This window comes from Cavia porcellus, unplaced genomic scaffold (assembly GCF_034190915.1).
Source record: "Cavia porcellus strain 051 isolate PalLab524CR breed Dunkin Hartley unplaced genomic scaffold, mCavPor4.1 scaffold_1, whole genome shotgun sequence".
Taxonomy (NCBI): domain Eukaryota; kingdom Metazoa; phylum Chordata; class Mammalia; order Rodentia; family Caviidae; genus Cavia; species Cavia porcellus.
Window position 1 is genome coordinate 48,801,231 of NW_026947484.1, and position 24,388 is coordinate 48,825,618.

General features: G+C 43.0%; 1 long non-coding RNA gene across 1 annotated transcript; it reads right to left on the reverse strand.

Annotated features, from left to right (window-relative positions):
• Positions 1–676: 676 nt before the first annotated feature.
• LOC134475845 (uncharacterized) lies at positions 677–6,275 on the reverse strand. The gene is made up of 3 exons (XR_010047135.1): positions 5,970–6,275; positions 5,538–5,610; positions 677–1,430 (listed from the first exon to the last, which is right to left on the reverse strand). It is a non-coding gene; the product is annotated as an uncharacterized LOC134475845 (long non-coding RNA).
• Positions 6,276–24,388: the final 18,113 nt, after the last annotated feature.

Consider the following 24,388-nt stretch of genomic DNA (forward strand, 5'->3'; position numbering starts at 1 on the left):
CCTGGGATTCACTTCTTCAGAAGCATCGACCTTGCTCGTTAGCACATGTTAACTCACGATCCTCTCCACTCAGTCCTCCGTCTGAAACCTTCTCCATCAGAAAACAAACTGGGGGGGCTGGGGATTTAGCTCAGCGACATAAGCACCTGCCTTGCAAGCAGGTGGTTGTGAGTTCGATCCCTGGTACTGATAAAAAGAGAAAAAAAAGAAAACAAACTGGAAGCCCACACGCAATACCAAACATTGGGTTGCTCTGAAGATACCAAGGCATCTGTGAGCAAATTCTTTGGGTTCTCAGACTATTATTGGCCAATAGCTGTAGCCCTTCCATTTCCATAATGGGGAAACGTTCATGCAGCTATGGTATACATACTTCAGAGGAATAGGGGAAACAGACTGGGATGTCATGAGTTTCCTGCACATCTACAGTCACACTCTCTGAGGGACAACGTCACCACAGGCAGCTCTCAACAGGGTGACCCTAGAGCTGGTTAATTCAGTGATTCATTTCTTCCACTCCACCAACTTCCCCCTGAGATATGACCTTCTGGCTGGGCTCCCCCTCACGGTCCCAAGGTGTTACTGCAAGATCAGATGCAAGACATTTTGGAGGCTGAAGGCCTTGTCCAAAGACAGAAAGGGGCCTGCTTCCTCTCACACATGGCTTTTTACAATGTTCAAAAAGTCAAGTTTATAAACAGGTGACGTGGGGACAGTATAACTCGCCATTTGTAAATGTACAGTTGGATGGGTCTGGCAAAGGTACACAGTTGTGTAACAATCAAGGCAAGGAACACTTCCATAAGGCAAACAGTTGCTTCCTGTCTTCTTCTAGTCAATCTTCTCCCATGTCCATCTGTAGGCAGTCACTTCCCTCAACCCCGGCACCTGGCAAGCACTAATCTGGTTTCTGTCCTCGAAATTTGGCTTTGCAAGAATGTCACAGAAATGGAATCATACCTTAGGGTGGCCTGTTGTATCTGGCTTCTTTCATTAAACATAATTCTTAAGTCATACATGCTGCCGCATACATAAGTAGTTCGTCTAATTGCTGAGTGTCATTTCATTGTATAGATATACCATAATTTGTTTATTCATTCACCAGTTAATGGCTATTTGGGTTGTTTCCAGTTCGAGCTGTTATGGATAAAGCTGCTATAAATATCCATAAATAGGTCTTTGTGTAGATGTATGCTCTCATTTCCTTGGGGGACCTCTTAGACGTGGGATTTCTTTTTAAGAGCAAGAAGACATTCCCCAGAAGTTTCTCCATGTCTTATTGTTCAGAGTTGAGTCATAATTCTCTTCCTAAACTGCTCATTGACAGAAGGAATGGAAAGAAACTCATCATAATCTACTCTTGTGGTTCTGAGATTAGAACAGTCTTCCTGTCCATATGGCTTCATCTGGGTACACAATTCAGGTTCTTTCTAAGAGGAAAGAAGAGAAAAATAAGCTTTCGGTAGGCAACTAGAAGTGACCCACCCACAACCATGCAGAGGAACTTACAATACAGTTATACCTTGGTTCATGAATGCTTCTGTTCACGTACAATTCGGTTCCTAAACAGAAGGATTCAGTGAAAGTCCGCTTCTATTTGCAAACCCCAAAACATGGCTGTGGCCATCTTCCCCAGAATCATGGAACAAATTAAGTTTGTGAACCGAGGTACCATATATTAGAGCATTGTCGCCTTAGTTGGTAAACTACTTGAATCTGATTTTTCTGCCCACAGCACCCTAAATAACACACAGTCTACATAAGACTGTAAGAAACTGTCTGCTGCAAAGGGGAATCTCATAACTTACAACTGTGACTGTGGAGTCCTGGTCACAGCACATGGGACCATAGGCTGGTGAGTGACCCATAAAGGGCTCAACTGAGATACTCTACTCTGGGTTTGGCTGAACGAGTGAGATAGGCTGAGTGTTTAAGCTCAAGGTCTAGGAAGGAGTAAGCAGAACAATGACCAGAGAATCAGGAAACTTGCACAGAAAATCCAAGCAAAAGGCACAAGGGCAGGAGAACAGCAGGAGAGCAAGCCAGAGGAAGGTACCCAGAGGAATGACAGAGAAAGTGGGCACAGGCTAGCAAGACAGTCAGCACCTGGGGAGCAACGGCTGTCACTTCTGGGACAGGGTAAGGTGACTGCAGACACAGCTGCTGGGTATCTGGAACAGCCTCATATTTTTGCTAACACTGCAAGGGTGACTGCCAGTTTCTTTAGTGACTTCCACTTTCCCAAAGTGGCCACACAGCAAACCTGCCAACTGAGACTACCTGAATGACCAAAGCTTGCCCTATCCTTTGCTTTCTGAGCTTGCTTACTTCACAACTTTCTCCCCACTGTGTACATCACTGTCTCCTTGAAGCCAGCATACACAATGAAAACACAAACACAGCACCCAGTCACAAACACAGCACCCAGTATGCTCCTCCATGAGAAGGGCAGAGAACAATGTGTGTGTGTGTGTGTGTGTGTGTGTGTGTGTGTGTATGTGCCACACTAATCAACTTTCCTGCTAACCAACCAGATTAAGCACCTTACATGGGTTAACTCACTGAGCCCTAAAACACCAGGGCTTTTACTTTTTCCATTTTCCTGAGACCAAGCACCCAAGTAATTTCCTCAGCTTTTACATCCAGGGGGTGGCAGAGACTTTTCCAAGGGGTGAGCAGCTCCTGGGGTCAGCCTAAAGTTAGGGACACTACCCTGAAATAGACAGATCATGGAGAAATGGCAACAGAGGCAGAAGGGTAACCCCGCCACATTGGAAGTCGTGGGCTCCCAGGCCAGAGAGGAACCCAGAAGCAGGACCAGGGGCAATTCATAGCATACGTGCATTTCCACGCATCTGGCCCAAGAAAAACATCACCTGCTTCCGAGTTCTGGTGTAAGGACTGAATCAGACTTTAGGCCAAGGAGATGCAATCAATCTAGACCCAAGGACTTGTTCTTTAAGGTCTTGCTACTCAAGGTGTGGGCCATGGGGCAGCATCAGTGTCCAGGTGACCCAAGGTGAAAGTGCAGGATCCCAGCTCAGCTGGGACCAGTAAACCCACATCTGGATTTTACAGCCCCTGCAGGTGGTACATATGTACTTGTAACTCAGAGGCGTGCTCTCTTCTTAGAGTCCTGGGAGTCTTTGGAACAACTTCTGTGTGGGGAGAAAAGAGGGGCTAGACCTGCCCTTATTTTGTTCCAAACCTGACTAGCTAGTGTATTTCTCAAGCCCTGTGTGTATTAATGTCCAGATGAACCCACTTTTCCACTGTGGGGTGGTGATTTGCATGCCCATTTAACATCAAAACCATGAACTTTTGGTCCTTATGGATTACTTTCCTGAACCTCCTATATGTGTCTCATCTATTCTCCCCGGCTATATGTGTTTCTTGTGTGTGGAAAAAAAGCAAGGCTTAAAATGTCAGAAGGAAGGGATCAGATTTCCTAGCCTCTTGCCAACCAAGAGCACATTTACTAGTCTCTTCCCTCCATTAAACATTAAATGATGTTTATGAAGCACCCACAAAGGCCCGGAGCTTGCCTCGGTGCGTCGGGTTGCCAGGTGACCAACATAAATGGCATTACCCTTTACTTGAACTTTCTCCCCTGGTGTTCTCAGAGGCTCTGCAGGGACAAGAACAGACCCATACTTCAAGTGAGGATCAAGCTATGGATCAACATGACACACAAAGAGCCCCTGATTCTTAACCAGCAACTAACTCAGTAAAGTGATTCTGGTCATTGTCATCTTATCTTAGTTCCCCCACCAACCCTGTCCAACTTTACCCATCTCCCAACCCAAGTGGATCCAACTTGACAACCCATGAAGGACTGGAATAATCAATAACCTTCACCTATTAAGATCTCACAGATAGATCAGACCCACTAACCCAGCACTGAAGTTCATGACTTCTAAAACAGGAAATCACAACAAGGTTGGGAAATCCAGATTAAATGGTCACTCTAATTGCAAACCAGGTAAATAAGAAAATGGACAGGAAAGGTATAAAAATAGCATCCTAGCATATGAGAAAAGAAGATAGCTTCTTTAAAGATGAATTGTATTCTTCCTTTTTTCTGTCTAAATCTGAACTCCTTCAAGATGTAGGTCAGTGGAGTAATTGTTAAATAAACTTGAGGTGGGGTAACTGTCTCCTATCATCTCCATGAACTGAGATGCATTAACGCATAAAAGCAGACTGGTTACATCCCCTAACTCTGAAAGCACTGTTAGTACACTCCGCATCTACTCCAGGAAAGGGAAGAGTCGCCTTCACAAAACCCATCTGCAGGGAAGACAGGAAGGAGGAGGAGGAAGGGGATGTGTGTGCGCCACCAGACTCTGCCCTCCTCTCCCAGGCTTTCAGGCCAGGAGTGATGAATCCGATGCCCCGTGAACGAGATTTGCAGGTGTGAGTGGGAGGAGGCTGCGGGGGGAGCCCGGATGAATGGGAGTGCGGGCAGAGGGGATGCTAGGACAGAAGCTGGAGCAAAGGTTGAGTGAACAAAAGTGGGATGGCTGCCACTTCCTGAGGGAGGGCAGATGGGTCACCCTGCCCAAAGATTTAGAGCTCCAAGCTGCACAACCCTGCTGCTGTCATCAGAGAAGGATGTGACAGCACAGGAGGCTGCCATGACAACTGATGAGGAGAGTCCAAACTGTCTGGTGACTGGGAAAGGCAACCAGTGTGGCTGGAACTAATTCCACAGTGTCCTGAGGAAGGCAGAGTCTCAGTGGGTCAGCCATCAGGGGGGCGAACGAATGGACAGGCCAAAGGCACATGTGCCTGCTGCACATCGGGCCCTCAACAAACAGCTACTGAACAAATGAATGGGATTGCCAATTTCAGCCCCGCCATCAATAATTTGATCCAAGAACGCTATATATTCATTTGATACATAAATTTCAACTGGCTGCCTTCTATCTTGCCTCCTAGTGAGGACACACAGACAAATTGATTAGCACAAGACGTGGTAATTTACAACCAATGGCAGCCACCAAGGCAAATACATTCATAGAGAAGATTAGATCAGAGGTCAGCAACCATTCCCTGCGTGGAACCAGGAAGGAAATACTTTAGATTGTGTGCCATTGCGGCAGTTGTGGACAACAGGTAAATGAACGGCCACGGCTGCTTTCCAGTAAACCGTTCACGAACACTGGAATTTGAATTTCATAGCAGTTTATGTGTTGTGAAGTATTATTCTTCTTTTGATGTTTCTTAACCACACAACACTGTAAAAACCATTCTTCACTCTCAGGCCGTGTGAAAACAGGTGGGGTGTTCAGGTTTAGTGTACAGATCATACTTTGCTGACCCCTGGAGTAGAATGTGACAGAGCAAGAAAGGGACCCCGCTAAAAAGATGACCTGTGAGCTGAGACTAGAAAGAGAGTAACAAACCAGCCATGCAAATAGAAGAGGAAGAAAAATGCAAGCACAGGGAAGAGTTCTGCAAAGGCCTTAAAGAAAGAGTGAAACCTGATTACAGTAAACACAGTGCCACTGATCCCCTCAAACCCTCCTCCTCACCTCAAATGCACTTACTCCATCATCCTTGCCACCTTCTGAAGCTTTTCTGGAGTTTCACAAGTGTCTCTCTGAGCTGTAATAAAAAACACAGTGAATGCTGCTGCCAGTGCCCATCCAGTAGAAAGGCAGTTGCACTGCGTGTCCTCATCCTCTACTCACTTGCTCTAGAAGCGCACTTGGGGCTCTTTGCCAAAGTCAAAATCACCATAAAAGATACACATTTTTTAATTGATTTGAGATACCAAAGCAGCCACCACAGCACAACTAAAGACAAGACTGAGGGCTTCCAGCAACACTTCAGAAAGTGTCAAGAATGATGGGAGACATTGTGTTTGAAGTAAGGAAGAATATTTTGAGAAAGACTAATGACATTGTTGATTCATCGTGATACAGTTTTTAGATTTAAACATGGACCACAGTTTGCCATCTTACCTCATATGTACAGTCAATCTCCACAGTGGTAATCCACAGGAGAGATTTGTAAGGAAAACAGATCTGGAGCCCTCTGGAGCCTGGCTTGGCTGTGGCTTGCAGAAGCAAGTATGCAGGCAATCTCAGTGTGTGTGTCAGCAGCTGTGAAGCTCCTTGTTAGGGGACATCAGCCCCTGGCGGGCTCTGGTTCTCAGCTGCATCTTTGGATCAAACTAACTCTGGCTTCACAAGCCCATTTCTTCTGCAGATGTTGTTATCAGTCATTCTAATCTGAAGCACAAGACTGTAAGCAGCAGCATCTCTCTGGAAAACCTACGGGATAAACAGTCCATGGGGTATGGTGAGTTTGGTTTTTTGTTTTTGATAAAAACAACACAAAAATGAGTACTTCAGGGTTTACAACTTTTTGAGTGTTATCTATTGTTTGATGCCTGAGTTCTAACAAATACAAGTCTGCTTGGCGCCTTGCCCATTGGTGTTATGACCTAATGTCATTAAATCCAAAGTACCGAAGCTTCATGCTTTCCTCTACATGGAAGGAAGTAGACAACTTTATCTATCACCCACACACAATCTCAGTGCCAGCCGTCACACACTAGCTATGGCAGGTTTTCAGGGGCCACCAAGACCAGGGATAGAGGGGATATAAGAGCGAAATAGCCAGGCCCAGGTGAAAAGCATTGTCACTGCAAGCTGTGGTTGATTTTTGGCTCTGACCCCCACAGCTTTGGTTCTAAGTCAGTCTTGCTCAGAACCTGGGGCCATATTTAGCCTTTGTGTATGAATCAGTACTTTGTCAATTAGCATTGCTTGTGCAGAATTAAGGCACAGAACTGCACCTCCACCTTCCATACCCCCAAGTCGGGGACAGACCAACTCAGCAGTTTTCAGGTCCTGGCTGCATCAAAAGAGCATCTGTAATCAATTACCACCTTTTTTTTCCTGTTCCTCACCATCCTTTAGTTAAAAATGGCTAACAATTTTTTTCCTTCATCTCCTTGTAAAAATACATACATCCCGACACACACATATGCTCCCAGGCTGAAATCACAAGTGCCAAGGCCCAGCCCAGAGAGGACGTTTGTGACTGGCTTACGTGTCTCCCAGAGAGGGGCTTTGAGGGGAAGCACTGTTAATGTCAGCAGGATTTGCCAGGCCCAGAATATTGTGGTCGTTCATGGACTGCAGCCCACCATGGGAAACAAATCTGAGGGCAGGGATGGCCAGAAGAACATGGCCAGGACCCTCACAGCTTCAGGGACAGAATACTCCAGGATGTTTGGATTCAAAAATAATGATCACACAGAGTTGTCCACACATGAGCCAGAAGTCCAAATCTATCTCAAATGACCAATTTCTCCCTGCCCCCTGAATGACATTAAGAGACAACCTAGAGCAACAAGCCAGCAGCTAGTGAGGTGGAAGCCAGCTGTCATGGTTTATGTTGGTGGCCCCCAAGCCTCATGCCTTTGCATTATGCACTTGTGATTGGTTCATTGTCTAGAACTTGGATTGGGGGAATAATGCTATACTGGCCCAGGGGTGGAGCCAGGATGTGACATAAAGGCAGGAAGAAGGTGTGTCTTGCTCTCTTGCTCTTTTTCAGTCGCCATGAACTGCCACCCCGCCATGCCACCCTGCCTTGGAGCCAACTGAGTATGGACTGAAACCTCCAAAAGCTGTAAGAAATAAACCTTTCCTTTCCCAACTTGGGCATCATGTATTTTGACGAGTAAAAAGTAACAAGTAAAAAGTAACTTCTGCAAGGACATTAATCCACTTAACTGTATCACCAGTGTTCAAGCACTGTCATACACACACTCCATGCCCAACTCATATCTGGAGTCAGGTACATAGATGGATGGATGGCTGTAAGTCAAGAACTACAGGAATTGGCAAACAAATTTCTGCTTCCATTTTCTCATCTGCAAAATGAAGTAGTTCAACAAGGTCAGTATTTCTCAATCCCCGTTGCACACTTGTTTGTATAAATATTGATACTCAGATCCTGCCCTGGACCACATTTTTAGATATGGGACTTCGGAATCGAGTTTGAAAAGCTCCCTGGGTGATCACAATGTTGAGCTAGATTTGCAAAGCAAAGAGTTAGATGATTTGAAATTCTATCCTATATTTAAAATTCTAGCTGGGGATTTAGCTCAGTAGCACAAGCGCCTGCCTGACAGGTATGTGGTCGTGAGTCCGATCCCTAGTACCAAAAATAAATAAGTAAAATAAAATTCTAGGGGTTTTAACTGATCTGGGTCCTAAGATTCAAGGCCTAGAATTTGTCTTTCTCCAGCTCAACAAAATAAAAGGGAGGTGATGAAATGACATCAAGAAATTATATTCAGGAAATAATGAGCATTTAGTGGACTGGTTGGCACAAAGAACTAGGCATAGCATATAAATCTCCAACTCCTCTAGCAAGTGGCATTATGTCATTGTCCCTGTGTGTCAGATGAGCAGGCTGGGACTCCCCAGAGAAGAGAGGCGAATGATCCCAGGCCAGAAAGTGCGAAATTCCCAAGCAGCTGTGAAGGTACTCTTGAGCAAGTAGCACCCAACTCTCCTTTCTCAGAATTAGAGGCAAAAGATTTATGTTCCTCGAGAGCAGAGCAACAGAAAGAGAAGTGAGAACTTGAAGCCACACAGCACAGAACCGTGAGGTTTGGGGAGGAGGGATGCCCTCCCACTCCTGATCTCCTCCAACTTGAAAAAGGACAATCCTGTCTCCTCCCCCAGGGTCCCGGCTGTCACAGATGAGCCCTGATAAAGGCTTGGGGCCTCCTCCTCCTTGAATTCCTTTGTTCCAGTACCCATCCCATTAGAAAAAGGTCACACATCTTTGGCCCCTTTTAATTTCAGGGGTGGAGAGGTAAAAGCCCAGTCAGGGAAACCTGTGCAATTATGAGCAATTACTTAAACGGCTCTCAGACAAGCCTTGGCCCTCCACCAGCAAGCAAAGAGGGGCTGCGTCTGGGTTTTGTAGGCCAGAAGCATGGAGGGTGGGAAGCTTGAGGTGGGGGAGGAGGGGAGGCTGCAAAGCCTTTTGTCACTGGGCTACAAAAAAAAAAAAAAAAAAAGCCCCATTGGTATTTCCTGCCACTGAACTAGCTGACACTAACCAGCCCTGCACAGGGGAACTATTCACTTAAAAGTCATCGTTTCCTTTACTTATCTGCCTCTAAAGAAACAAATCTATTAGCAGCAAGAAATCACTCCAGAGGCTTTAACTAAGTGCTGCTCCTGCTGCGGATGCCAAAGCACTGCCTTCTCCGCTCTTCTCCGGCAGCAGCTCTCCACTGGCCCAGGTCAGCAGTGTCTGTGGCCACTCCAGATAACAAGGGCCATTACATTCCAAATCCTTCCCCAGCCTCCTCCCCTCCCTTCCGCCAAATCCCAAACCCAATTTCTCCCTGGCAGATCAAAGGCTGCCCAAGCTACAGGAGAGCTCCCTCGATCAATAAACTCTTGACAAGGGAATAAACAGACCAATCCAATAGTTTCCATCAGGATTGTCCTGGCCCATCGCGGTGTCTTTCCTCTGAGAACTATGGAGATTTGATGTGGAGTTCAAAATAGCTTGATTCTGGATTCAAAGACCAAAAATTGCCCCAGAATACCTTCTAGCCTTTGTCTTAAACATACAAACCATAAGAAGACTGCTTAGCCAAACTGTTGGATTTTCTGTATCTTCCAAAAACAATTCTCCTTCCACTCCAGCAAAGTTTGCAAGAGCACCTGGAAAGATCTCTCTCTCTCTCTTTTTTTTTTTTTTTTGGCTTCACAATCAGTGTATTCAGGCGACATCATAAATTTCAACAAATACTTAAATTCTGATACCCAGATTTAAGCATGTGAACATATGACTTTTTTAAACATATAAGTAAAGCTATTTATCATAATTTGCTATACTATTGCCATTAAATTACAGTTACTTTAGAGCATTAAGTCAAATGGGTTAAATCAAGCCTGTAACATACCTAAGGAACACCTTCTTATATTATCCATGCAAACTACCTTTCTGCATAGTCTCTTCACTTTAATGTCTAAGTTATCCAGCTCTTATAACTCTCACAACTCACAACTCAAGGGCTTATCATGGTCCAAAGAGAAGGGAAAAAATATAACCAGGACTGGCATATATATTTTATATACCAATCCTGGTATATAATATATATATTTTAAAAGATAGCACAGCAAAGGGGAATGGAATCCTAGAAATGCAGGCCCTTAAAAAGTAGCATTATTACAATAAACCCCTTCTTTAGAAAGGTAACATTTCTATCACTGATATCACAGGCTAAATTATATTTTATGCCACCTTCAAGTAATAGTTGAGGCGGTAGAATGCAGAGGCATCACAATGAGTCTCACTTAATACAAATAACTATAGAAAGACCAACACTGCCACAAACTGGTTCCTTTCTCTGATTGTCAGTTAAATATATATTTAATCCATACCTTAGCAGTGAAGGGTCATACACTAAAGTCAACCCATATACTTAGCATTTCAGTCTAAGCTTGTTTATGTATACAAATGAAATCAATTACAAGGTATGGTCTAACACACCAGGTTTGGTACTTTTTATAGGCATTAAACTTCAAAATAGATCTAATTTTAACAATTAACTTTGTGATGTAAGAAGTATGAGAAAAATGAATACATTTCTCTTGATGTTCACCCTGAAGCATCTATAGTGTTTTGCAAACAAGAAACACAAAGTATGGGCCAGAAGACACAAAAAAAGCTGAATTCAGGATGCTGTGATTTGGGACATGCCCACTGTTTTTAAATTCAAGAGAATATTCAGTTACCTGACTACTGTCTCTCTCTCCTGTGATTGTCTCTTTGATTCCTAAATCATTAGTCCAAGAAACACTATCCAAACATAAGGGTCTGTGAGATTCATTTCACAGTTATCTCAATGGCCCTATTAACTATATGTCAGGGTCACTCACATCTTTAGGAATAAAATCTTGCAGCTGCTTGCTTTATAAGCTGCATAAACTTCTTTGATCAGTTTGAATTCCTCATTAATAAGCATGGGAAATGCTTGGAGAAGATCCCTGGAGTGTACTGCACTACTCTGATACAGGACCTAGATCAGAGACAGGGACGTAGACCAGTAACACTGGCTACAAAATGAGGACAGCAGGTGGAGAGGAACAGTGCCTTGTTGCCAGAGACAGTGATAGCCCCATTCACCAGAGATAGGTGTCCTCTTTGTATCCAGCCTGGAGGAAAGATATTTACCCTTGCCACAATCCAACTTAATATCAGTAGCCATTTCTGGAGAGCTCATATTTCCTAGGCAAGGAGGGAAATGCTTGACCAAGCTTTCCACTAATTCTTTCACCCCTCAAGAGAGTGCTATGAAATAGATACCAAATAACAGTTATGGTAAGTGGGTTCAAAAGAGGTTAATAGGCCTCTCCCCAGGTCACATGGATTCAGTTGGAGATGCTGGGATTTGAACCGCAACTTCTGACTTTGGAGTCGGCATTCAAACTGCCAACCCAAGATGAATATGCCTGCAACTTCCCTGCCTACCCACCCTTTCTAATTCAACCTAGAGCCACAGTTTCTCCAACATTTCTGCCAGGCTTCTCTATGAAAATTCTTATTAGCAATGCATATGTGTGTGCATGCACGAGTGTGTATCTGTGTATAATGCACATATATGTGTGTGTGTGTGTATATATATATATATATATATATATATATATGCATTTATGTTGCTGACTTTCAGTTATCTGATTATTATTTAAACATCTTTTTCTTTTTTTGCATTTCTGTTAGTCAAGAAAAAAATCCAATTCAAGTAATCAGAGGTGACCTAGAAGTACCCCCAGGTGCCTGCCCACCTGTGCATTTTCCATTAATTTCCTTGGTTTTCAAGTGCAACATTTTCAAGAAGCCTGGCATCACTTACCAAGGCATCCATCCTCCTGCAGGAGGATGCCCTTTATTCATATACCCCACATACTCCTTAACATAGTGATTCACACCCATGGGATTTGGTGGCGCAGGGGCCGTTTTGCTCTATTAAGGTGAAGGTCCCTGTGTCTGATGACAACCTGTGCGGGCTTCTCCTGTAGTAACCAGCAGAGCTCAGCAAACCACTTCTAGACGCCCACCTGCCATGATTTGGGAGGACGCAGAACTTAGCACTTGGGCCTAAATGGGGATCAGCACCGCTGGTCCACTTTGTAGGAAAAATGTCTCCCAGCCACACTGTGCGCTCTTTAGCCAGTACAAGTTACATGTACCTAAAATAAACAAAACAAATTAGTTGTTGGCCTGGTAACAAAATGATGATCCAAAGTAGGGCTAAAATGCTGTTTACCCATCTGCTTCTGGGAAACAGTATGCTTCTTATATTGTGTTGCTTTTATCAAAATTATCAATATAATTGATAATATATGAAATGCAATGGTTGCTTTTAAGCCTTTAGGAGAAATATAAGACTAGATATTTTACTGTATCATATATATGTATGTTTTAGGACAAACTACAAAATAATGTGTTCCAGAAGCTTTCCAGTAGCTCCACTTCACTCGGGCCCACCAGGAAGACCAGTAAAATGGGGATTTTTGTTCTGCTTTGTTTTCTGGGGTAAAATTACTACCAAAATTCTGATTTTTTGAGTGGCTAGGTCTTTGTCTTTAGTACAGATTCTCCAGACGGCCTCTCGAGTATCTGACTTATTATTTGGACAGCTTGAAGACTGTGGATGGCCTTGGACATCCTGGCACTCTGCATAGTGTCCAGATATCTTGAGAACCTACCAGACCTTGGAGAAGGGAGAGAGACAACTCAGTTTCCAACACAAAATGTTTATACAGACTCTCTCTGTTTAATGACCAAGTTCTGGTCCGGCAAACTGGTTTGTTAATTGAATCAGCCGCAAAATGAGGGCTTGTAAACAATATGTACACTCCAATATTCAGAAGAAAGAAAAGGTCAAGGGAAAAGCCAATTTGATGATTTGCTTTTATTTTCAGGCAGCACTGTAATGGGTAAACCTACAATACTGTACAGTATATCAGCAAAAAGTACAGTACTGTGCTGTAGAAGAAGCCACTATTAGATGACACTGCCACTCATGTTCCTGGGTCATAAGTCCAAGTTCAGGTCATAAGTCTGACAGGCAGTTGGTCAAGGCTGAACAGCCATTAAACAAGTGGGTCATTAAATGAGGAGTATCTGTATGTTTAAAGGCTTAAATATGTATAGCATCTAGGGAATAAGAATAGATTTTTGGGAATATCTTCCTTCCCTAGGACTATATATAACATATTCTCTTATTAATTTTCATAGCAACCCTGTAAATTAGGGGAGTTATTCTGATTTTACAGAGGAGCCCATTGAGTCTCAGGTGAATTGTCAAAATGCTAGAACAAATAAATGAAGTTGGGCCCCCAACTTTGTCTCTCTCCTCTACCAGGAAGACTCATGCATTTTACCATCTCTTTCATTTGAGAAGCCAAAATAACAATATGGCAGAGACAATCAGCTCTTGGTTGTACAAATACCTTACTAGGTTAGGAAGTATGCAGGTAACGTGACCCCTTCATAGTCATTCGAGACAAGTGTTTATTGCAAGACAGGAGTACAGTTCAAGTTTTTGTAAGTTTTTCTGGGTTTTCAAATATGGCTCCTAACTTCTCCATCTATTTTTATAAGAATTATTTTAGTACTTGCAGAAATTGCTGCTTTTTAAAGAAAATAAAACAAAGCAACCAAAACAAAACAGAACAAAGTAGAGCACAATAAAACAATGCAAATAACACAGGATTTCAGAAAAAGACAGCAGGAAATCAACAATGGCTACCATAATGTCTCTAGCTTTCTTCAAAATAGTTGTCCATACCTTTATATACAATAATACACATCTAAGTAGTATAAAAGCAATCAAAACACTAGAATGAGAGCCGGGCTTTGAAGACCAGAGACTAGGAAATCAATAATGGATACCATAATGTCTCTTGTTTTCTTCAAAATAGCAATCCATATCTCCATACAAATTGGAATCAAATAATTGAAAACAGACTAAAACTAATCAAAACCAAGAATAAAAGCATTATTGGCTTTCGAATCAAAATGACAGGAAATCATCATGGTGTCTCACTCTCTTCAGGGTAGTCGTTCATACTATCACACATATAAAATCAATTCTTGTAAACCCTTTAGGTAAAGTTCTAGACATATATAACCCTATACGTGTACATCTATCCTTTATTAGAGGAAAACACAAAATAACAAATAAATAACTATATCCAAGAGCCCAAAGTAGTAACAATGTAGGCTTTCAAAACAAGGTGGTAGGAACATAACAATTTTTGTTGTTGCATAGTTACCTTCATTGGTCTTATTTGAATTACCAGATATAATCATGCAAAATTGATCTAATCCTACAGATATTATGTTTTGTTCCAAGAACTAATAGAATTAGTAGTATAATCATCTTAGTAATCTTAAGTTTATATATACAAATTTATATCTTATTTCATCTCTCTTCCTTCTTTTCTCTTTTTCCCTGTCTGAGTCACTTTTTCCCTCTTTGAGCAGGGAAACTGCTGCTCTTGACTATGAATGACAAACATTTCTAGAAGATAAAAGCCGAGTTCCTCCTTTTGTAGTGAATGTCTATCAAAAGTAAAATGCAAGGCTGAAAACTAATGTTCTTAAGAGTAAAATTTATACAAATTTATAATTTCTAATATTCCTATAGCTAAACACCAGCAACACTATTCAAACAAAGTTATAAACTCAACGTATTTTAGAGGAAGACAAACCAAAAAATAAAAAAGAATTATTTTCCATCGCTCAATTTTTTTATCCTAATACTAAAATTTTCTGTCTTAATCTGTCCACCAAATGGATGGTTCTCCTGGTTTCTCTTTTTCCTAGAACTCACCACCTGCCTTTTAAACCCCCAACCCCTTCTGCAGGCATTGACTCAGCTCTGTCCTTGACTTTTCCCTTCCAAGAGAGGAGGTTCAAGTTCTTCTGCCTTTCTGCTTAACTTTGAATGGAAATCAAGGGTTTAAAATGTACAGTTCCACTTAGCAGGTTCTGCGGCCATGAACCTTGGGGCATAACTTCTTAGGGAAAATACCCCAACTGAAGTAGCCCTAGAAGAAGGGTTTGAAGGCACAGCCGCGCTCAATCAACTCAGCAACAGCCTGCGAGTTTACTACTGAGCAGGGGAACCAGTTTCCAGGCCCAACCCATGATTCCAGAGGGTTTCTCACAGAGGCCTCCAGGATGTGTCGACCAAGGAACAGAATTTAATAGCAGCCTTTTTGCAACAGGTGAGCCTGTGTGCACACGGGCACTGTCAGGCCAGTTCAGAATACCAAGTGCCCACGTCATAGAACACAGGCCCCCCCGGCCCCTCTCCTAGATTGTAGGGAACATGGGCTAAAACAACCAAAAGGCCAAAGGAACTACAGCGTTGGAGAGCAGCAGACAGTGGTATGGGTGTCATTAAGAGCACAGGCCTTGAAATCTCACTTTAGCACAGAAGAGTTGGTGTGATCTTGGGTGAGGGAATCACCTTCTCAAAGCCTCAGTTCTCACACCTGGATTCACAGCCCCTAACCCATCATTTTGCTACGAAGGCTTGACAAGAGTACACTTAGTAGCACACTCAGGAACGGGCTTGGTAAGCAGCACTGTCGTTACTGTGTTTGCTACAGCGCTATGGAATCAGCCAATCTTATGACAGCAAAACAGAGTTTACCCATTACGTATTTTGTCAGGTTTCCCTCCTAGATAACCCAAACTGTACACCAGATGGAGTAAATAGAAAAGAAGAAAAATAAGTAAATGAAAGATTTTTAAAATGTGTTTCCAAAATAAATGACCTAAAAAGAGAAAACAAAAGGAAATGGATAGAGAAAAGAGATAAAGCTTGCAAAGCTCCCAGATTTCAAGACATTTAGCATGGATTTGGAAATAACCTATCTATTCTTTAAAGTTATTTTTTCTAGGGGAGGCCAAATTGCGCCCAGAGAAAAGGGTACCAAGTTCAAAATTCTGGCTTTGGCATTGAGTCAGCAGCTGACAGATGACAGACAAGTGACAGGAAACCAGTCTGCTGATTCTCTTCTGGTGGAGCCACTGAGAGAGAGGCCTGAGGGTATAGGAGGACCCCTTGAATCCTGGATCCACGCATGTGGAGGAGGGGAGGGTGCACTCGAAAGAGGGGCCAACTCATCAACCCCATCAAACTGGTACTTACAATGGCCAATACTCTAGCTCTCTGGCCAGCAGCTCTCCTCAGAAGGACATCTCCCTGTCTCAGATGTACTGCACTCACCAAAGGGTTGTTCAAATTCCAGGTGGTTCGTAGCAGACAAAATAAATTCAGAGCTTGGTATGATGGGGCCAACTCTGGTACCAAAACTGGAGTAAGGCTGTCTACCAGTGAGCTGATTTTCAATCTAGATTACTGGGCTTCTGCATTCTAAAATACAAGATGCCAGCATTGGTTGGTTATCCTTAAAAAAAGCTTAGTGTTGGTCATTTTTACCCAGGACCAAAAGAGATAATTAGACCCACTCAGGAATTGCTCATGAGCTCAAGCAGTTGTTAGATTAAATCTTCCTTTGATTTAGAGTGTGCTTAAAAATGTTACCTGGATGGGAAAGAACCAAGCCATGTGCTTCACTTAACCTAAACTCCAAGCATCTTCCTCCTTCGGAAATTTAACTGTTCTATAAAATATCAATGACTATTTTATTTTTATGGCATTTTATTCTTATGTACATTTTAACTGACAATGACTTTCCAGGACTCCAAATATTTGAAATCATTGTCAAATTAAAACTCTGATTGAACTGACACCAAATTCACAACCATTGCAAACACCACCAAACAAGTCCTTTGCTTCTTTTCCACACTTCAGCTAGTGGCTGACATAGTGAAAGTCCTTGCAACAAAAACCAAGGATCCTGACCCCAGACCTGGCCAACGTTTCTCCTTTTATAACTACTTGAGCGTGGCAGGCTCTTCCTATTAACCACATTACATCACCATTATCAAAGACGAAAGGAAATTAATTTTGTTTTTCAAGGTCTTGGCAATAAGTCGGCTCTTTACTTCATCAGACATCTGCTGTTTTTCTACGCGTGTCATTTGTGAAGCTGAGTTTTCCTTATGACTCTATTCTCGTAACAATTTATCACAAAACACTGTTTACCCGGGAGGCTGTGCCGAAGGATTTTCTCTCTCCAAGCAAAAAGTGTGACATTAACTTAAAGCCAATATCATCATCTATATTTCACTCTCAAATAGTTTTCTGGGCTTAAAAGGGGAAAGAAAAAAAAGCCAACATGATGTCAAGAAGAAATAACCACTCTGGCTGAAATGGATTGCCAGCGCTGCTCTACTGTGTTTTCACAGATGGGCCTTTATCAGCAAATTCTGTGGGCAGCTCACCAACTTCCCTTGGGGAGGGAGGAGCTGCTTCCATTTACTTGGGCTCTTATCTGTTCACTTACAGCCACATTTGACCACAGAATTCTAGGCATTTTTTTCTTCTATTGAGACAAAGGACAAATCACAGAGAATCTTCTGTTCCCTGATAGTCATTTGTGGGCTGAGTGACAGGCTTTTAGCATGGGCTTACACTGGTGAAAAAGAAATTTGGGGTAGTTCACATGGATACAGTGGCTTTACCAACACATTTTACAATGATCCCCTTGCCTACCATAATACATGTAACACAGGCACTTGAAAAAGCTCTTTATGATATTTATTTGGTTGAATGATCTCTTGGGGCTTTACTCTCTCTCTCTCTCTCTCTCTCTCTCTCTCTCTCTCTCTCTCTCTCTCTCTCTCTCTGTCTGTCTGTCTCTGTCTCTGTCTCTCTCTCTCTTTCCCAGCAATGACTAACTTGGTAGCCTTAATTCTGCCAGTGAACACAGGAGCAAAATTCAGGCTATTGTTGCAGATAAGCACCCGCTCTAGAGAGCCAGTTGTGCAGAGAATCCCAGAACCTCCTTCAAGTACTATATTACAGCAAACCTCTCTTGGCCCCATGCTTCATATATGGACCTGTGTTGTTATATTTATATTTTTTATGAAGGAGATCTGTGCCAAAAACAGAGATGAATGATGACTCTTAAAATTTTATTTTACCCTGAAAATTACTTTCACCTTTCCTTGTTGCAATTTGAATAATCACTTCCACAAGAATCAAATCCCTTGGCCTCAGTTTCTCTAAACCCATAAAATGAGAAAGATAAAGGAGCACCACAGCTGAGAGCTCATGAGAAACAGCTGGGGAGCCTTCACTCCTGAGCTGGTCCAATCCTGAATCCTGGAGTGAGACCAGAGCCCTTGCCCGAGGTCAGCTCAGCGCTGGTCAGCCAAAGGCTCTGAGAATCTGGTCTCCTGGACTCTGAGGGGCTTCTTGCAGTCAGGGTGACTTTTGGCTTGCCATGATTTTTATCTGTGATATGATCCCTTCTCCATCAGCACTAACACACAGTGTCATACAGATGAAGGTACAAAACGGATGACAGCCCAAGCAACACATGCATCACAACTCAGTGAGGAAGTTTTCAAAACCACTCATCCTCACCTCAGATATAGAAATGCAAACCAGAGAAAGCATGAAGACAGGCTGGCCGGGGACCCAGGGCTACTGCACGGATGGCACTGCAGGTGCCACATGGGGGGAAGGACAGCTTAGGAGCACACAGAAGTTGGAGACACAGGCTGGAGCATCGCTCACTCACTGGCTGCTCAAATGACCTCGGCCAGGTCACATTCCTTCTCTGGGCCCACTTTCATCATGTATGAAGGGGCCCATGGTTACTTAACACAGAAAACAAAGCTAGAGCCAGCCACTGACTATGATAGGCTCAAAGCAATGCACCAAACAGGTTTCAAAAGCCCTGCCAGCAGAAGAAACAGAGAGGACAGAGAGAGATGCAAAGGGCAGCACTGGGAAGGGGCACGTGGGAAAATAAAGCAGAAGCAAAGCACAGCACAAACACTCTTGGGCAGGAGTATCTGAGGAGTGATCAAGAGGCTAGCAGGAAGCCAATGTGGCTTGAAACCAGGGAGTGGAGAGAGTGGCGTGGAACAGAACCGAAGAGGTAGCCAGGCCATAAAAGGCCTGAAAGCAAGCACAGAGTCTCATTCTGTGGTGCTGAGAAGCCACTGGAAGCCTGAGTGTAGACAGAGTAATGTTTGGACGGACCCTCTGGCTGCAGCTGGAAGGTGAGTCCTAAGGTGGTGCACTGGTACGCAGCGCTAGGTCATAGTGCCAGAACATACAGCCACCAGGTCCTTCTGGTCTGTAAGAGCAAGGGTTCCGTTCTCACTCATTCTTCATGTCCAGAACAAGCTAGCTGCTTTTTGTCACTGGGGCACCTGGGGATAGAGCCGCCTCTGAGTCACCACAGGTCAGTTTGCCAGAAAGCACTGTGGCTCATGAACAGACCTGAAAGCTTCGACTGGAGGCACACACATGCTTCCACTCACATGTCACAGCCAGAGCACATCACCTGGCCACAGTGGACTCCAGAGGCAGGCAGAGAGTGTGAGCTACCATCACCTGCAGACTGGGATGTTATGAACCACACTGTGATTGCCGCAGAGAGCAGTGGGACATCAGAGGGCAGCTGGTGGCTAACACAGTGATCTGGGCCAGCGATGAGAACGGCTTCCCAGGGGAGGTCTCAGGGAGCTGCTGGGAAGCAGATTTGCTAAGGCAGTGGATACGGCCTGGTGCACACAGTGGGTGCATTTGAGTGCTGATTAAATGAGGCCTTCTTCACGGCACAGGACACACCGTGAGCCTCCCCACTGTGCCAGTACTGCAGCTCTGGAAGGAAGAGGTGCTTACGAGACCAGAACAGCATAGTTCCACTGTGGACTATCCAGTCTTCCAAGACGTCTAATTGTTTTACTCTTACACAACTATCCTCTAACATACACAAATATCCTCCCAAAATATTAGTTAATATTTCTTAATTGCCAACTTGCCTTTTAACTAGTCTTCACCTCCTAAAGAACTTTCCAACCATGACTGATTTTCAGTGAAGCATTTATTCCTGCAAGCACACATTTGGAACCCAGAAAGCAACCTGCATGAAAGTCAGGAACCCCCAGCCTTTCGGCTCAGATGTTGTAGATTAACAGTCATGTGATTTGGGAATGTGAAATGAACTGATAAGAAAAGCTGTACGCACCAATGACATTCAGGAATGGAAACTGACAGATCACCTGCTTCAGAAGATTTGATTCTTCAGATTTTAAGAGGAGGGGGGAAAGACCTTTAAGTGACATTTGCTCTCTTATGGCTTACATTAAACAATTTAATATATAACATGAGGGAGAGAACATGATATAAACAATATATCCAGGAGGAAAAATAAATGACCTCAGTCCCAAGAGACACTGTTATGCACTGGTACTGTTCGTGTACACTGTAAGGAATGATGTATCAGTTTTACTTCTAATCAGTATCTAAATATATCACCGTCGGTTCCCGGAGTGCATTACACTATCTTGAAATGCGTGCTCACATTTTGCATTAATGTGGAAAGTATCCATCTGTTATCAGCAGAACTTAATTCTATACTGAAAAATGAGGTGTCTGCTTGGTGCACTTCTATTTTAAGGTTTAAAGCCACTGAGAAACCAACTCTAAAATAGAACTTTGGAATTAAGCTCTACTGGTTTCTATACACGGATGCTGCAAGATAATGGTCTGTTGGGCATCTGACTTAGGGGCAGCATCTATATTTTTGAGGGCCTCTTGGTTTCCGGCCCTGTTTCAGGGACACCTGAGGAGTACCCATCTCAATGGGGGAGTGAAATTCTTAAAAATATTCTTAGAATACATTCTTATATTGATTTTAAATAAACATAATCTACAGGTCTATTCTGGAATATATTGTCCCATAAGCAAGCAAAATGTCCCAGAAATGCCACTGCATCAGCATCAAAATCTCATGTGTGTTCTAAACTGCTGTCTACTTAAAAGCCCTAATTAAATATGCTCACTATCGGTAAGATATAAAGGGTGGTTTGTTACAATCTGAAAGCAATGCTTAATTACCAAGTTGACTTTTAACTAGTCTTTACCTCCAAAGGTAAAGCAATGCTCTCCAATGCTTTAAGTTTTGCAGCACCCGAATAATGGGTTCCACTGGGCAGCAAACAGAAACAGAAACAGCCAGTCCACATGCCCAAGTCACTGGGTGTTGCATAAAATGCATGTGGTGGGTTTCCTGAGCACTTTCAATGTGCCTAGCACAATGTTAGGTAAAATAAAGAGTAAATGACTTCTCTGCTACTCAGCTCCCCATAGCAATGACAATCAGGTTGATCTCTTTGGAGACAAGTGACAGAAACACAACTGTATCTGTCTCAACCAAAATGCCTCAGTGGAGGGAGATGAGAATATGCTGGTTCACCCAATTAAACCATGGCACAAGCATGGCTCTGGCCTTAGCTCAAATGCTTTGTTTCTGTCTCTTTTCTGTGTTCATTAACATCATTCTCTCAGGCTGGGTTTTTCAGAAAATGTACCCCTGGCAGCTCCAGATTCACAGTTTAACCACCTGGGCAGCAGTAAAGAAAGGAGTCCTCTCCCAGTGGTTCTGGGCAGTAAGGCTGACTTCTCCATCATAAACATTCCCATCGGACCCATTTCAAAACTCTACTCTAAAGTCACTATACAGGAAATTAGAAAGGGACACAGTTAGCCTAGGAAGTATGAGGAGAAGTGAATGGGTGGTACAGGTGTGGACAGGTGTTAGCAGTTGGGAACACATAGAAACTAACTGTAGTATACCATTCATTGAAAAATAAATTCTGAAGCCAGGTATGGTGGTGCACACCAGTAATCCCAGCACTTGGGAAGATGAGACAGGAAGATCATTGTGAGTTCGAGACCAGCCTGGGCCACAAAGTGAGTTCAAGGCCAGCCAAACTGCCTAGTGAGACCCTGCCTCAGAAAGACAATAAATAAATAAATAAATAAATAAATAAATAAATAAATAAATAGATTCTGAATTCTACTTGTCCTACTTTCAAGGAGTATTTTAGAAGAGACAGGGAATGAAGCACATTACCACACAAGGAGCTAGTTGCTCTAATAACAGCACACACAAGACACACCGGTGGCACAAATATGGAGGGGGTCCCTTTTGTCTGGGTTGGAGCTGGACCCTCAGAGTTAGCTGTGTAGGAGAAATGTCTTTTACAGCCCTGAGTCCACACTCAAGGAGTGGGCACCTGGGAAAGGGATGGGGTGAAGGCAAAGTCTGAGAACCTACAGGGGCTGATAAAATTGTGGACTTCAGAGGGGGACTGTGAACAGCTGCAGGGAATGGCGGGAGGCTTCAAGATAACCAAGTCTGGAGGTGAAGTTAGGGTGGATCACTCTGAGACCACTGTGGTGAATTTGGATTTTTCTCCTAAGTGGGTTTTATCCCAGGGGTTTTTAGCCTGTTTTCAGAATGGGGAATCTTTTACTGTGAAACATTAGGTCTAACCTCAATTTATAAAACAAATAAACCTATGTTGTTAGTGCATGATCACTGTACTTTTTTAAAATGTGTGTTACATTTGATAAGAATTGAGTTTATGAATTAGTGTTGCCTATGGTGTTAAAATTTTGTATATAACTTCAAGTTGCAAATATAGTTATGCAGACACACCTGATGTATTTTCCCTGTTTGTTTTATCTTTTCTTTTTCCCCACTCTGGTTCTTGAACAAGAGGTGTGCATGTGTATGTGCGTGTGCATGTGTGCATGCATGCACAATGCATCTATGCTTGTTTTACTGAACCATTTGAGAATAAATTACATTATGGCCATTTACTCTTAAACACTTCAGTGTGTATTTGCTAAGAACAGAAACATTCTTTTCTGTAACTATCGTACAGTCAACAGCATCAGTAAGTTTACAATTGATGCAATATATTACCACCTCTATTCCAATCTTCTCAATTCACCCAAACTGTCATATATACAGTCCCCAACCCCCTCTACATAACCAAGTGTAGGACTAGATGTTCTACTTAGTGGTAATGACAGTTTCATCTCGTTCAGTCAAGAGTAGTTCCTTGACCTTTCTTTGCATAGTATGGCATTGGCACTTTTGCATAGCAGTCTTCTCTACCTTATTTGACAGAATTTTTCTCAATCTGGGTTTTCTGGTGCTTTCTGTTAAAGTCAGATTGCACATTCCCAGCAAGAAGAGCACATCACTGATACCTTCTCAGAGAACTGTATCTGAAGTATACAATATCCTTCCACCCCTCGTTTATGATATTAATTTTCCTCTCCAATCAGGGTGTTTTGGATTTCTCCATTGTATATAGAGTTGTGATTTTTGCTTTGTTATTAATATACTATCTGAAGAGAAATTTTCAGACCAAGCAAATACCCTGTTCCTCATCAAAGCTTGGCTTCCAAAATTAACCTACATCCATGATTCTTACCTGCAGTTTTACCATGGTGGCTGCAAAATAACACTTTGCCAATGTTAGGTCTCTTCCCACATTAACTAGGCTCTTGGCATGCCCCCTCAAGAAAGACCCCTCCTTGCCTTCTCCTCTACTGAGTCCTTTATCCATCTATTTATTAGCAGCATGGACCCGTGGATTCTTTTTTCTCAGTGTTTGTAATATATTGCTGACTCTATGTATTCTGCTTCTCTCTGATCTAAGCAGCAGGCACCCTTACATGCTGTCTTCTATATGCTAGTGACATAGGCAAGTGTGACCTGCAGAGGTTGAGAGCTAGAACCTTGGTTCCCCATATGACTGTGTGGAAGCAGTAGAGCTTTTGAGAGTTGTGACCTAGGGGATAGTAGTTAAGAGAGTTACCGAGGGACGCTGCCCTCAGAAGGGGTTAAAGTCATTGTGCAGGGCCTCATTTGGTCTTCTCTGGCTTTTGGTCTTGCCATGTGATTGTTTTCACATCTGCCCTTCCCAGTGACTCCACTGATCATGGCCTTCACCAAAGTCAAGCAGAAACTAACACCAGGCCCTTGAGCCTCCAGAATCATGTACTGAATAGACTTGATTTCTCTGTAAACTATCCAGTCTTGAGTGTCTTCATATAGCAACAGAAGACCAACTAATACAATTATACAACCACCACTTTAAAAATAATTCACTTACTTTCTCGCATAACAAGCTATTCCAGGTTCATCCTGTATCTGCCTCATCAGAATAAGATCTAGGTGCTATGTGTGCCACTGCTATAGGAGTATCATTGCTTTTTTTGGTCTTTTCACTGGAAGAAGCTGGGATGCACACAACGTGCAACTCTGAGTTCACCTCACTGCTTCTAATTCCAATCAGTCTCCAAAGGGCTCTTTCTCGACTTTCCCCTTCTACAGTTGCGTCTCTCTTATTCAGTGACAACTCT